This window comes from Oncorhynchus gorbuscha, linkage group LG21 (assembly GCF_021184085.1).
Source record: "Oncorhynchus gorbuscha isolate QuinsamMale2020 ecotype Even-year linkage group LG21, OgorEven_v1.0, whole genome shotgun sequence".
NCBI classification, from domain to species: Eukaryota; Metazoa; Chordata; class Actinopteri; order Salmoniformes; family Salmonidae; genus Oncorhynchus; species Oncorhynchus gorbuscha.
In genome coordinates, this window is record NC_060193.1 from 25,262,166 (window position 1) to 25,277,982 (window position 15,817).

General features: G+C 42.3%; 1 long non-coding RNA gene across 1 annotated transcript; it reads left to right on the forward strand.

Annotated features, from left to right (window-relative positions):
- The first annotated feature begins 4,524 nt into the window (after positions 1 to 4,524).
- On the forward strand, positions 4,525 to 12,333 carry LOC124008811. Its single transcript, XR_006834168.1, has 2 exons — positions 4,525 to 5,437; positions 10,918 to 12,333. It is a non-coding gene; the product is annotated as an uncharacterized LOC124008811 (long non-coding RNA).
- Positions 12,334 to 15,817: the final 3,484 nt, after the last annotated feature.

Here is a 15,817-nt window from a genome sequence, read left to right on the forward strand (position 1 = left end):
CTCATCACGTGACCGGGCAAAGTCGGTGAGGGAGGAGCGCCATTCAAATCGAATAGCATTCTGAGCTGCTTGGTTATGTTGTCAACCAGGCAACATGGTCAAGCGTTCAGAAACATATACATATTTTTTTCCATAAAATATATGTTCCCGCTTTTGTTTTGAGCTGTCGTACAGAGCGGGATACCTGCCTCATTCCATATCGAATGCGATCAACTTTCAGCCGGGGCAAAACACGCAAACACGGGCGTCCGGGCGAGATTAATCGAATCCCCTCTGTTATTACTCATGTCAGCTGTTGCAGGTGGGCGGGGATGTCCGGGTGGGTCGGCAGAGGATGGAAATAATACATTTCTATTTTATCCTAGGCCTATTGTATTGAGAGAGGTGGTCAGTTTATATAAACAGTGAGCAGAGATGGAACATTTTGTCAAAGAGGATATGGGAAAGTCCTTGTAAGATATTTGATTTACCATAGAATTAAAGAATAGAACTCCAATGTTGATGAGCTGAGACCAGGCTTTGTGGAATTCAGCTCTGACGACATCGAGTCGCCCAAGATAATACTTTTAAAAAATATTATGAAACGCTAACCTTGTACCTATGTTTGTCCTTTGTAGTTGCATACCTTTCTTTGTTTGCTGAAATCCACACTTTTTCAATAAATGTTAATCAAATACAACCACCCACTGTTTCTTTATTGGGATTCCATTATCACATGTCCATTTGCGCTGAGTTTCATTTTACAGCAATGAGCAGTCACCGATTGTGATGAAAGTTTATTGAAAAAGTATGGCTTTCAGCAAACAAAGTGAGGCACGCAACTACAGAGGACAAACATAGGTACACGGTTAGCGTTTCATAATTATTATATTATTGTATTGTTCTTGGATGAATCGATGAAGTTGGAACTGAATTCCACAAAGCCTGGTCTCTGCTCCACTCTGTTGTAGAGTTCATCAGAAACTTTCTTCGTCGTGGAGTTTAGTCTGAACCAGTATCTGGGCAGAGGAGGAGAAGATTAATTTGACGAGTCTCCTCTCTAGCCCAGTTAGAAACCATCAATTCTCACATTAGACCAGTTTGAAAGCGTAATGTCAAAATACATTTGTTACTCACTAAATATGGAGTTTCGCTGAGCAACTATCATCATTTACTGCCATCAGCCCGGAATGTACTTGCGAATATTTTCTTTTATTTTTTTTACAAGCAACCCGAAAAATGGTCTCATCTCAAAAGTGCCTTCAGAAACTTTTCACCCCCCCCCCCCCTTGGCTTTTTCCACATTTTGTTGTGTTACAGCCTGAATTCAAATTGGATGAAATTGAGATTGTGTGTAGATCCGTGACAAACAATAGCCCATAATGTCAAAGTGGAATTATATTTTTACAAATTAATACAAAATGAAGAGTTGAAATGTCTGGAGTCAAGAAGTATTCAGCCATTTTGTTATGGCAAGTCTATCACGGCAATTTCAATCACAGATTCAACCATAAAGACCAGGTTTTCCAATGGTTCGCAAAGGGCACATATTGGTAGATAGATTTTTTTTTAAAGCAGACATTGAATATCCCTTTGAGCATGGTGAAGTTATGAATTACTCGTTGGATGGTGTCCAGTCACTACAAAGAAACAGGCGTCCTTCCACACTAGGAAGGAAACCTCTCAGGGATTTCACCATGAGGCCAATTAGGATTTTAAAACAGTTACAGAGATTAATGGCTGTGATAGGAGATAACTGACGATAGATCAACAACATTGTTGTTACTCCACAATACTAACATACACGACTGAGTGAAAAGAAGGAAGCCTGTGCTGAATACAAATATTCCAAAAAAAAAATTGTCCTGAATACAAAGAGTTATGTTTGGGGCATATCCAACACAATACATCACTGAGTACCACTCTTCATGTTTTCAAGCATAGTGGTGGCTGCATCATGTTATGGTTATGGAATTGAGCTAAGTACAGGCAAAACCGTCAAGGAAGACTTGGTTCAATCTGCATTCCAACAGACACTGGGAGACATTCACATTTCAGCAGGACACTTACTTAAAACACTAGGCCAAATATACACTGGAGTTTCTTCCCAAGACGACATTGAATGTTCCTGTGTAACCAAGTTACACTTTTGACTTAAACCGGCTTGAAAATCTATGGCAAGACTTGAAAATGGCTAGCAATGAAAATGGCTAGCCAAACAATGATCAACAACTACCTTGACAGAGCATAAAGAATGTTTTTAAGAATAATAAGCAAATATTGTACAATTCTATATACATATTGTCCTTCCATGGTCCTTCTGTAGCTCAGTTGGTAGAGCATGGCGCTTGTAACGTCAGGGTAGTGGGTTCGATTCCCGGGACCACCCATACGTAGAATGTATGCACACATGACTGTAAGTCTCTTTGGATAAAAGCATCCTCTAAATGGCATATATATTATTATATTTGTTATATATTATTGTACACCATTCTGTATACATCTGGCCATTCTTTGGACACTGTGCTAACAAACCTCCAAATGAGCTTCAACACCATACAACACTCCTTCCGTGGCCTCCAACTGCTTTTAAATGCGAGTAAAACTGAGGACATGCTCTTCAACCAATTGCTGCTCACACCCTCCCGCCCGACTAGTGCCACTACTCTGGACGGTTCTGACCTAGAATATGTGGACAACTACAAATACCTAGGTGTCTGGTTAGACTGTAAACTCTCCTTCCAGACTCACATTAAGCATCTCCAATCCAAAATTAAATCTAGAATCGGCTTCCTATTTCGCAACAAAGCCTCCTTCACTCATGCTGCCAAACATGCCCTCATAAAACTGACTATTCTAGCGATCCTTGACTTCGGGGATGTCATTTACAAAATAGTCCCCAACAGTCAGCAAGGGTAGCCTAGTGGGCGGCAGGGTAGCCTAGTGGTTCGAGCGGAAGATTGCAAGTTCAATCCCCGAGCTAACAAGGTACAATCTGTCGTTCTGCCCCTGAACAGGCAGTTAACCCACTGTTCCTAGGCCGTCACTGAAAATAAGAATTTGTTCTTAACTGACTTGCCTGGTTAAATAAAATACAAATATTTAAAAAACTGGATGAAGTCTATCACAGTGTCATCTGTTTCGTCACCAAAGCCCCATGTACTACCCACCCCTGCGACCTGTATGCTCTCGTTGACTGGCCCTCACTACATATCGGTCGCCAAACCCACTGGCTCCACATTTACATTACATTTAAGTCATTTAGCAGACGCTCTTATCCAGAGCGACTTACAAATTGGCTCCAGGTCATCTATAAGTCTTTGCTAGGTAAAGCTCTGCTTTATCTCAGCTCACTGGTCACCATAGCAACCCCCACCAACACCCACCATGCGCTCCAGTAGGTATATTGCACTGGTCATCCATAAAGCCAACACTTACTTTGGCCGCCTTTCCTCCCAGTTCTCTGCTGGAACGAATTTCAAAAATCTCTGAAGGTGGAGTCTTATATCTCCCTCTCTAACTTTAAGCATCAGCTGTTAGAGCAGCTTACCGATCGATCACTGTACCTATACACAGCCAATCTGCAAATAGCACACCCAACTACCTCATCCCCATATTATTACTTATCCCCTTGCTCTTTTGCACCCCAGTATCTCTACTTGCACATCATCATCTGCACATCTATCACTCCAGTGTTAATGCTAAAAAGTAATTATTTCACCTCTATGGCCTATTTATTACCTACCTCCCTACACTTCTACATTTGCACACACTGTACAAAGATTTCTCTATTTTTATTTTTTATTGTATTATTGACTATGTTTGTTTATGTGTAACTCTGTGTTGTTGTTTTTGTTGCACTGCTTTGCTTTATATTGGCCAGGTTGCAGTTGTAAATGAGAACTTGTTCTCAACTGGCCTACCTGGTTAAATAAAGGTGAAATTAAATGTTTTATTTATTTTTTAATCCAGGTGTGCAAAGCTCTTAGAGACTTACCCAGAAAGACTAATCCCTGCACAAGTTGATTCTAACATTTATTGTCTCAGGGGTTTGAATTAATACTTATCTAATCAAGACATATTACTGTTTGATTTTCCATTAAAAAAGTATTTTGTGTAAATCCATTTTAATTACACGTTATAACACAACAAAATGTGGAAAAAGTCACGAGGTGTGAATAATTTCTGAAAGCAGTATTGTTTTTGATGAATTCTCTTTGATTTTCACCTGTCGGTGAGGTTAAATGTGGAATGCCTGTCATTAGACAGCCAACACTTCCTGTCCCTTCAAAATAAGAGTTCAACCTTCGAACCAATAGCTGCCTATACCGTGCCAAGGTGAGTTTGCTCACATTTACTTCAGATTTTATTAAATAAATAAAAACTACACTTTACAGCTGTGTTTGAATACCCATACTAACATAGTATTAGTTTATACTAAAATTCTGTAAACGAACAGTATGCTTTCAGTTGAGTGTACAAGCTCGTCACCAAGCTACCGGAAGTTGATGCTGTTGCTATGCAACCTCTTGCTAGCGAGTTAACGTAACAAATTACTTTTTAGACATTTTACGACTTCGGGTGTGTTCTTAAATTCAATGTGGAGTGCGCTCCTAAATTCGGAGCATTGTCGGATTGTCTGTTTGTAAATCCAGAGCGTTTCGCTCTCAAAACGCACACTGGACGCTCGGGATGTTTAGGGTTGCTTTGAACATTCTGACCTTACAACTGCAGTCAAGCACCCAAGCTAACGCTGGCTAGCTTGCTAGCTCCTTCCAGACACAAATGAGACCACTGACCATTTTACTCGCCATAATAGTACGGTTAATATGAGTATTCGAACACAGCATTTGTCTGGAAATAAAATAAACTTCTCAACTGCGTTACTCATTCCAGTCAGCAGATGGCGATGTGCGTCTTTCGGGCGATGCTGCTCATGTGACGTAAATTCTAGTGGACGGGACCAGATGCTTCTTCAACAACAACAGCTATCGTTAGGTTGATAGCCAACATAGCCGAAACACTCAAGCGCTTTACTGTCGGTTGTTTTGGTGTATATTAATCACAGTGTTTTATCTACTTGTTACCCCATTTAATGTCATACTTTGTTGTTAGTCAGCTAAGTGTCTGGTTAAGTTAGCACTAATTTAGCTAGCTTTTATCCCCGACCATGAGCTCACTAAACTATTCTCCCCCTGTTTAAAAAAGGTCTGCTGGACGGAGAAAGAGGGTCTGTGGCTGAACATTGTCGTGAAAGAAGAGAAGGGACAGGTTGATGTCACAGTGAAAAAATAAGTAGAGGGCGAGGCTGTTACAGTGAAAGAAGAGGAAGATGCGTTCAGAATTAAAGACGAGGAGGATGTTGCCATGAAAGAGGCTACTGCAGTTCATGGAGTGAAGAAGGAAGGGGAGATTACTGTCACATTGACAGAGGAGACCGGATATCTAATTAACACTGGTAAGTAACTTACCGTCGTAATGGGTTTTTACTTTAGATATTCAGAGTTAGCTAGTAAGTAGCTAGGTTTCCATCAAATTGGCAACAGATTTTCATGCGAGTATAAATAAAATATTCGCATTTTCCAATCAGAGATGTTTCCATCAAATTCACTTGAGGATAAAAGTCGGCGCGTGATGACGTAGTGCACATAAATACCTTTTGCTTTAAATTCCCATGTACCGAATAATTGTATAGCGATTATTACATTGTGGACAAGCATCGATCATCATGTCAATAGAATAAGACCCTCGGTATTTATTGGAAAGTAGCATCAAGCTCATCACCTTGCACTTTCACCAACCTGTGAAGTTCATAACTTATTGCATCAGTAGCCTAATAAATTGTATGCTTTCCGTGCTTATAGACAACTGCCATAACTATGCTTTCCCTATGGATAATATCATGCTGTTGAAGATGATGAATTCCCCTCTTTACCGGTTACTCTGTGCAAACCTCCACCCTCCAAAAAACCCAACATGAACTCTGACATCGTGGCATCTCGATACTCATCAATTCCAGGTCTGACGCCATTGAGAAAATGGTAGGTGCGAACACCATGGTTATTGAAGGCTTGAAAAAGACTGGAGTTTGCATGTGGTGGGATCAAGGATGGGAAAATGAGTGGCAAAAGTTGAAAAAAGTGTGGAAAAGAATAACAATGTCTACCATAGACGTCTCACTGATCTGGAACAATACACAAGAAGATGGAACCTGAGACTCTACTGCGTGGAGAATGAGGATGTGTGAGGAGAGGCTATCTGCATCTGCCAAGGAGTTATGACTGCAGAGAATAACAAAGTTGGTGATACCATCGATGTTGTGCATATTTTCTGAAAGATGCAACAGCAAACGATTCAAGACCAAGGGGTATCATCATACACTTCACTGCCATATTCTACAGGGATGCTGTCTGGAAAGCTGCTAGGAAGAACGCCTTCCTCCAGAGCTGTTTTGCCGAGCATCTCAGCCCGGAGGACATAGAAAGAAGGAACAAGTTGTGGCCAACCATCAAGGTAGCACGAAATGAGGGAAAGGCTGCTTACTTTGTCAGAGGACGAGGCTTCATCAACGGTTCAGAAATCCATATTCCTCCCTACAATCCCACCAGAAGGAACAGATTGATGGTTTCGGCCATGGTATTCTCATTTTGCTTGTATGGATTAATGTTACCTAACAAGCATCAGGTGACTATTTTTTCGGATTACTCCGGTACCTCAATTTTTTTCTTCTTGTATGACCAGAAGGCCTATTTTGTTTACAGACTTATGAAGACTGAAAGTTGTATTTATTTTTTAATGTATACATTAACTAAGATACTGTCGACACCCAGGGGGAAACAATCTCACCACTGAGGAAGAGGTGGTGGGAAATGTTCAGGAGGAGGCACAAGGACCTGAGCATGAGGAGGCCGGACACCCTAGACAGGGGGAGAGCTCAGTGTGCCACACATCTGACAATTTCTCCCCAATTTCGTGGTATCCAATTGTTAGTAATTACTATCTTGTCTCATTGCTACAACTCCCACACGGGCTCGGGAGAGACGAAGGTCGAAAGCCATGCGTCCTCCGAAACGCAACGCAACACAACCCAACCAAGCCGCACTGCTTCTTAACACAGCGTGCATCCAACCGGAAGCCAGCCGCACCAATGTGTCGGAGGAAACACCGTGCACCTGGCGACCTTGGTTAGCGTGCACTGCGCCCGGTCCGCCACAGGAGTTGCTGGTGCGCGATGAGACAAGAATATCCCTACCGGCCTAACCTGGACGACGTTAGGCCAATTGTGTGTCGCCCCACGGACCTCCCAGTCGCGGCCGGCTGCGACAGAGCCTGGGCGCGAGCCCAGAGTCTCTGGTGGAACAGCTAGTGCTGTGATGCAGTGACCACTGCTCCACCCGGGAGGCCCCTTCACTTTTTATGAAGGAGAGTGGGCTGAGGGAGAAACCCAGACAAATCTATAACTGCAGTGAGTCTGGGTTCCATAGCAACCAGAGCAGGCACAAAGTGCTTGCTTACCGAGGTGCAAAACACGCATACCAGCAGGCTATGGGGACCAAGGAGCACATCACAGTGCTGGCCTGCTTCAACGCAGCTGGGGAGGACGTTCCCCCCGTTTATCATCTACCCCAAGTGTTTCCCCGGTGGCCACTATACACTGGGAGCCCCCCCCCCCCCCCCCCCCCCCCCCAAGCCTTGTATGTGCGGTCAAACAGTGGTTACATTGACGGGAACCTGTTCAGGAAGTGGTTTCGGCACTTCATTAAGCATGCAGTGAAGGAGCGCCCTCTCCTTCTCCTCTTTGATGGGCACAAGAGCCACATGGACCTCGAGGTGCTCGCGGAGGCACTAAGGGGAGGGGTTATACTTCTTTGTCTTCCACCACACTGCACCCATGTCCTGCAGCTGCTGGATGTGACATACTTTGGCCCTTTAAAGGCTGAATTGTCAAAGGTAGCTGGAGTATTCTGCTACCCATACCAGCACTGCAAGGGCATGCGCTATGTGGTGGAAGGGTTCAAGAAGTGTGAACTCTTCCCTTTTGTCCCTTCAGCCATTGAAGGGTTCTGTTTAATGCCGTCTCGGTCCCTACCAGGTCCCAGCACTGCCTCTCCTGGAACCAGCAGCACTGTGCCTTCCACCAGCACCGGGGAGGAATGCACACGCGGGTGAGAAGGAGAGGGCTGAGCCAGAGGAGAAAGAGTGTCGGGCAGTCTTCAGGGCACAGGAGATGGCTGCCATGGATGAGACCATCGACGCCATCACCTCTGCTGGACCCCCTGTGGAATCACTCCTGACAGCTGCATCACCACTGCCAGTGCCTCCCTGTGTGCTACACCTGTAGGAGCCGCCAGAGTCCCCAGCTGCAGAAGAAGGCCACGGGCTTGCTCTCCCGGCCACAACATCGCCAGCCCCTCAACCCCACGCTGTTGAATATGCTGTTAATACGAGGTGCTACGCTAGACTTTGGTTTTAGTGTTGGCAAATTGGCTTAGTCTCGTAGTGAGGAGCCTATAAAACGTTGCTAGATTCATAAACATATTTTGGGGAATTATTAAATGTATTGGAATAAATCACCAAACTATTAAACTAGCTAGCCAGTTATGGTTAACTGTAGCTAGCTACCTGACAGGAGTGCTAGCTACATACGTTAGCTTACAAGGTACATTAATAGCTTTAGGTTGGTTGTTTTTAAGCTCAACTTCAAGATTTTCACCAAGGACGCTGCCTCTCCGATCATCACGTTCCCTTGCTTGGTAAGGGACATTTTAAGGTACACTCGGATGTGACAATGTAAAACGTCATTCAAGGGCTGTAGGGTCGAGGGCTGTCTGCTTTGAGTTTGAAACACCCAGGTGTTGGAACCGGTTCAGGGAATAGAACCAAAAACCGGAAAATAACTTTTGGGAACGAAAGTGATATATACTGTTTTGAAACAAAACCGTTATTTTAAAAGCATGAGATCTGGTTAATAACGTTCTTTTACATTACAGGCATTTTTTTTTCAGTCCCACAAAAATGCAACAAAGTACATGCTCAAGGCTCTAACTCAAACGTATTCGAGTGCCTGCCTGCCAGCTGAAAATGCCCGTGTGTGTGCGTGGAGACTACCTGCCCCCCCTCCGAAGCTTAGTCTACTGGAGCCTACTGATGTTACAAGAGTGATTCATAAATTAGGGAGAGATTTTAATTAGAGAAGAATGGATTAACTTTTTTCATAACTTTTTACCCCTTTTTCTCCCCAATTTCAAGGTATCACATTGGTATTTACAGTCTTGTCTCATCGCTGCAACTCCCGTGCGGACTCTGGAGAGGCGAAGGTTAAGAACCGTGCGTCCTCCGAAACATGACCCTGCCAAGCCTCTCTGCTTCTTGACACACTGCTCGCTTAAACCGCACCAATGTGTCAGGGGAAACACGGTGCGACTGTGTCAGCGTGCTTGCGCCCGGCCCACCACAAAGAATCGCTAGAGCGCTATTGGACAAGGACATCCTGACCGGTCAAACCCTCACCTAACTCGGACGACGCTTGGCCAATTGTGGGCCGCCTCATGGGTATTCTGGTCTCGCCGTCTGCAACACAGTCTGGGATTGAACCCGGGTCAGTAGGGACGCCTCTAGCACGGTGATTCATGCTTTAGACCGCTGCACCACCCGGGAGGCAATGGATTACATTTGTCAATGCTAGTTATGGATACTGTAGTTATCACTTTTCACATTGGATTTAAAATGTTTTTATTTCAATTCTGCTGCCGCTCTGCACACACAAGCTTGTTAGCCAGCTAGCTTGCTCTGGTCCATCAAAAGCCAACTCTCTCTTAAGTTCGAAGACATACAGTTCCTTCATTGAATCCACTCCTCAAATGGTATAATTCTGTGGACCTAATTCAAATAATGCACGTCATAACAATAAGATGCCCTGTGCTTCAAACCAATGCCCCGTGCTTCAAGCCTCGCTTGTCACCTGCAACATTTCTGTCGCATCTCGCGCCCTACACTTGTCTGTCAAATGCATGTAAATAGCTTGCCCGTTCCATAGCAAGCTGCTCCATCCACACTGATTGGTGAAGTAACTTAATGTCTGTTTAAAAAGGAACTATGATATGACGCATTGAGATTTGAAAAATCTATTTTGTTTGTTGAACTACAGTAAGTGAAGTGGCTTAAAATCCGGTAACATAATTACATAATGGGTCCATGAGCTGTACTATACAGAAATTCATAATTATTCATGTCATTATCTTCATGGTGATGTATCATGAATAGGTACACAAAGGTAGAAAATGTAATATCCTCTTTTGCGTGTTTAGTTATTACTCTACACAAAAGCTATTATTCTAATGAACTCCGCCCCTCATAGATGTCTATGTTTCACAAGTTTGGACATCAAAGTACAGATAACTAGAGTACAGCACAGAAGTGTAGGTTTGAGTTCAGTACACTAGAATAGAGTAAAGTATTGTATTTTTCATGATAGAAAGTATAGTATAGGACAGTAGAGTAGTGTTCGGTAGAGTATCGTTCAGTACAATACAGTACAGTGTACTGAAATCTACTGTACAGGCATACATAATTGGCATACATTTTAAAGTGAGTCTCAGGGCAATTCCGTAACTGTGGAATTGCCCAATAGCAGTAAATCACTTCAGGGGTTTGTTGTGTATATGGGCAATATACCACACCCCCTCAGGCCTCATTGCTTAATAATTGTGCTCTGCTGAGCCTAAAAACATGACATTCCAAGAGAGCAAGATTTAGATTTGAAGCTCTACATCATTCTTATACCCACCCCAAAAATGGAGAGAAAAAAAACGCAGCAAGTTTTATATTTAATGATGAAATGTTGTGAAAACTAGTCTTCGGGTTTTGAGCAATCTAGTTTGGATTAAAAACCCATGTGAAGACTGTTTTATAATTTATCACTCTGTTTGTCTTTGGCAGGAGAGGGACCTGACTCTCGCCATGACAGCAGGAAGAGTCCTTCAGTCCTTTTACCAAGTTAGGGAGCCTGAAAAACCATGAGAGAACACACACAGGAGAAAAGCCTCACCACTGCGCCCAGTGTGGAAAAAGTTTTATTTGGTTATGTGACCTGAAAAGGCATGAGAGGACACACACAGGAGAAAAACCTTTCCAATGTTCCCAGTGTGGAAAGAGTTTTAACGATATAGGGTACTTATTAATACATCAAAGAATACACTCTGGAGAGAAGCGTTACTGCTGCTTCAAATGTGGGACAACTTTTACCTGGTTAGGGAGCCTGAAAACGCATGAGAGGGCACACACAGGAGAAAAGCCTTTCCAATGTTCCCAACCGTGGAAAGCGTTTTACCCAGGTAGGGGCCCTAAATAAGCACAAGGACACACAGGAGAGAAGCCCTTCCAATGCTCTCTGTGTGGAAAGAGTTTTACTCAGTTAGGGGGCCTGTATAGGCATGACAGGGCACACACAGAAGGGGATAAGACCTACCACTGCTACCTGTGTGGAAATATATTTAGCCGGTTACGGTATCTGAATAAGCATGAAAGGATACATACACAGGAGGAGAAGACATATCACTGCTCTCATTGTGAAAATACATTTTCCCGGTTAGAGGACCTGAAATCACATGAGAAAATAGAAAGGCTGTGTTCAGACTTATGTTTTTGACTTGAGAATGTGTTTTTGTTTATGCCTTATGAAATCAAATTGTATATTTGAAAGCTTGCTTGAAAATAGTCTTATTTTTGTATTATTGTTTGACATGATTATATATAAATTCAGATGTATTAAGTTTGTATTATGATATATTGAATACAAGAATAAACCCCTTAGATATTCATTTTATGATTTGTATATTTTAAAATGTAAATTGTTATTTAAGTAACAACTTGCACAGGGCTTGGCTATTCTAAGCCAGGAGGCTGATAGGCTCCTGTTCCGATCTCCTATTTCTGTAGTTTGAGGCAGCTTGATGTACAAGTACACCCCCTGGACAGGACGTTAGTTTATACAATTATTATATAGATTAATGGTATTTTGCATTTATTAATTCTAACCTTGAAAACCTCTTGAATTGAAAATATGATTTGGATATTGCTAAATTAATTTGATTGGATAAATTGTTTGGATGTTGAAAATGTATTTGATAATGATTTGGATATTTAAAAATCTAAATGGTTAAATCAATGAATAGTGTGCATTTCTTGTCAATGTATTTTATTGAGTTAATTTGTGTATTAGTCGTCAAGCTAAATGTGTATGAAATTGTGATGTTGTTCTGAGAACATTGATAAGTTGTTGAAATGAATGTTCTCATCATATTATTATACCATGTCAGAGAAAATTCTCACTCATTTAAAGTATGCACTAATCAACACATGCTTCTTTTTGTACGTTTTAGTGTGATATTATTCTTTAAATAGGGCAATTTGCAGTAGAAACAATAACAAAGCCTTCTTCCTGCCCATTTTTCAGTGAAAAGCTTTGGGGTGGGTGTGCAGAAATGTAACCACTCTCAAATTCATAGACCGGTACTGACCGTCTATGTCTATGATATCTAAATGATCGTTTTAACAATATTTTGAGGCTACACGGTTAAGTTTTAAATATTTTGTGTCAATCAATCAAATGTATTTACAAAACCCTTTTTACATCAGCAGATGTCACAAAGTGCTATACAGAAACCCAGCCTAAAACCCCAAACAGCATGCAATGCAGATGTAGAAGCACCGTGGCTTGGAAAAACTCCCTAGAAAGGCAGGAACCTAGGAAGAAACCTAGAGAGAAACCATGCTCTGAGGAGTGGCCAGTCCTCTTCTGGCTGTGCTGGGATGAGATTATAACATTTAAGGCCAAATTGTTCTTCAAGATGTTCAAACGTTCATAGATGACCAGCAGGGTCAAATATTAATCACAGTGGTTGGATAGGATGCAACAGGTCAGTACCTCAGGAGTAAATGTCAGTTGGCTTTTCATAGCCGAACATTCAGAGGTTGAGACATCATGTGCGGTAGAGAGAGAGAAAGTCGAAAACAGCAGGTCTGGGACAAGGTAGCACGTCTGGTGAACACATCCGGGTTCCCGTGCCGTAAGCAGAACAGTTGAAACTGGAGCAGCAGCATGACCAGGTTGACTGGGGACAGCCAGGAATCATCAGGCCAGTTAGTCCCAAGGGAAGATCCAAGGGCTCAGGTCCTCCGGGAGAGAGAGAGAGAATTAGAGGGAGCATACTTAAATTCACACAGGACACCAGATATGACAAGAATTATACCAGATATAACAGACTGACCCTAGCCCCCCGGCACATAGACTATTGCAGCATAGATACTTTAATTGAAATAAGTCAATTAAATAATTAATTTGGCCCTAATCGATGGATTTCACAACTGGGAATACAGATATGCATCTGTTGGTCACAGATACCTTAATAAAAAAAAGTAGGGGTGTGGATAGGGCTGTGGTGGTCATGACATTTTGTCTGCTGGTGATTGTCAAGCAAATTACTGTCTCACTGTAATTTACCATTGATTAACATAAACACTGCCTGCATAGCATACAAGTCATTGATGCAGAACTTAGGAACATCTACTTTTTTTTAAAGTTTAATAAAACCATTTCATAAATCCATTTTTTATTTTGGAAAGGTCTAAAGAAAACGATATGAAGAAAATGTAGTCTATTTCAGAAGAACAGAATAACATACTCTGAGTTGTGCTTATGTTGGGCCCTGATATGGCTAAGCCATATGGCTGTGGGCTACACTAGTTCATTTAGCAGACAAGATTTGCTTGGAATTCTGTGGCGCTATTATTTTATAGTATGAAGAATACAATTGAACATAGCTGAATAAAATAGAAATGATTTTCTCTCCAAATGATATTCAAGGAAGTGCGCAAATGTTGCTATTCTGTGTTGAGCAGTTAACAAAGAAACAGGTCCTCCTGTATGCTTAATTTAGAGTTAGTTATGCAACTTTAGTTGTGATACAAACGTCAGGCTGTAAGTGTTCGATTTTTAATACATTCTAAGGCTGCATAATGCAACTAAATATGATTTGAAAAAAGTTTTATGAAAGGCATGAGCTCTGATTTGTTTTTGTGCAGTCTGCACACACTTCATCAGTCTCTCATTCATAATTTATCAAGCACTTGATAATATTCTCACCAGCCCTCGAATTTCCTGGCGGCATACCACTTGTGTGGCCGTAATGTCCCCTAAAAAAAATCCATGCCTTTTGCGGCCGTTGTGCCCTTGGGATGAATATAATAATTATAATTCCCTTCTCCCAGCTGCCGTGCTCTGAATCACCTCTCACTCACATGGCTCTCTCAGATACAGTGGGGAGAACAAGTATTTGATATGCTGCCGATTTTGCAGGTTTTCCTACTTACAAAACATGTAGAGGTCTAATTTTGATCATAGGTATACTTCAACTGTGAGAGACGGAATCTAAAACAAAAATCCAGAAAATCACATTGTATGATTTTTAAGTAATTAATTTGCATTTTATTGCATGGCATAAGTATTTGATCACCTACCAACCAGTAAGAATTCTGGCTCTCACAGACCTGTTAGTTTTTCTTTAAGAATCCATCCTGTTCTCCACTCATTACCTGTATTAACTGCACCTGTTTGAACTCGTTACCTGTATAAAAGACACCTGTCCACACACTCAATCAAACAGACTCCAACCTCTCCACAATGGCCAAGACCAGAGAGGTTGTAAGGACATCAGGGATAAAATTGTAGACCTGCACAAGGCTGGGATGAGGTACAGGAAAATAGGCAAGCAGCTTGTTGAGAAGGCAGCAACTGTTGGCCCAATTATTAGAAAATGGAAGAAGTTCAAGATGACAGTCAATCACCCTCGGTCTGGGGCTCCATGCAAGATCTCACCTCGTGGGGCATCAATGATCATGAGGAAGGTGAGGGATCAGCCCATAACTACACGGCAGGACCTGGTCAATGACATGAAGAGAGCTCGGACCACCGTCTCAAAGAAAACCATTAGTAACACACTACGCCGTCATAGATTAAAATCTTGCAGCGCATGCAAGGTCCCCCTGCTCAAGCCAGTGCATGTCCAGGCCCGTCTGAAGTTTGCCAATGACCATCTGGATGATCCAGAGGAGGAATGGGAGAAGGTCATGTGGTCTGATGAGACAAAAATAGAGCTTTTTGGTCTTAACACCACTTGCTGTGTTTGGAGGAAGAAGAAGGATGAATTCCACCACAAGAACACCATCCCAACCGTGAAGCATGGAGGTGGAAACATCATTCTTTGGGGATGCTTTTCTGCAAAGGGGACAGGATGACTGCACCGTATTGATAGGAGGATGGATGGGGCCATATATCGCAAGATCTTGGCCAACAACCTCCTTCCCTCAGTAAGAGCATTGAAGATGGGTCGTGGCTGGGTCTTCCAGCATGACAACGACCCGAAACACACAGCCAGGGCAACTAAGGAGTGGCTCCGTAAGAAGCATCTCAAGGTCCTGGAGTGGCCTAGCCAGTCTCCAGACCTGAACCCAATAGAACATCTTTGGAGGGAGCAGAAAGTCTGTATCTGTATTGAAAAGGTCTGTATGGAGGAGTGGGCCAAAATCCCTGCTGCAGTGTGTGCAAACCTGGTCAAGAACTACAGGAAACGTATGATCTCTGTAATTGCAAACAAAGGTTAATGTACCAAATATTAAGTTCTGGTTTTCTGATGTATCAAATACTTATGTCATGCAATAAAATGCAAATTAATTACTTAAAAATCATACAATGTGATTTTCTGGATTTTTGTTTTAGATTCCGTCTCTCACAGTTGAAGTGTACCTATGATCAAAATTACAGACCTCTACATGCTTTGTA